This window comes from Odontomachus brunneus, unplaced genomic scaffold (genome assembly GCF_010583005.1).
Source record: "Odontomachus brunneus isolate Ranch 3 - 2012 unplaced genomic scaffold, Obru_v1 Obru_scaffold_358, whole genome shotgun sequence".
Lineage (NCBI taxonomy): Eukaryota > Metazoa > Arthropoda > Insecta > Hymenoptera > Formicidae > Odontomachus > Odontomachus brunneus.
Window position 1 is genome coordinate 63,540 of NW_022639808.1, and position 314 is coordinate 63,853.

The window sequence follows — 314 nt, forward strand, 5'->3', positions numbered from 1 at the left end:
GGCTTCAAAAATCAGTTTAATATTCTGAACCCTCGTTGAGGGTTGTATCAGATATTAAGCTGATAAGAACAGATAAAACGCTTTAATTTTCAGCAAATGTTCCACCGGGGACATAACCCCCGGTGGTAAATACAATTTTAGTTTTAGCATTGAATGCTGTACGCTAATATATAATATTTGTTTGTTGCAGGGGACACTAAGCCCCCCCTGCTGGGCCAGGACGAACACATTGAGAAAAATGAACTTCTGGCGTGGGTATGACGAAATAATAATATTGGGACGGCTAGTAGGCCGCCCCAATATATCAAATGCAT

General features: G+C 40.8%; 1 non-coding gene across 1 annotated transcript in view; it reads right to left on the minus strand.

Moving 5' to 3' along the window:
• LOC116853568 overlaps positions 1–100 on the minus strand; it is a 134-nt gene extending 34 nt beyond the window's left edge. The window contains exon 1 of the small nuclear RNA XR_004380013.1: positions 1–100. This exon is cut by the window's left edge and continues 34 nt beyond it. This is a non-coding gene — a small nuclear RNA (U2 spliceosomal RNA).
• Between the last annotated feature and the right edge of the window lie 214 nt (positions 101–314).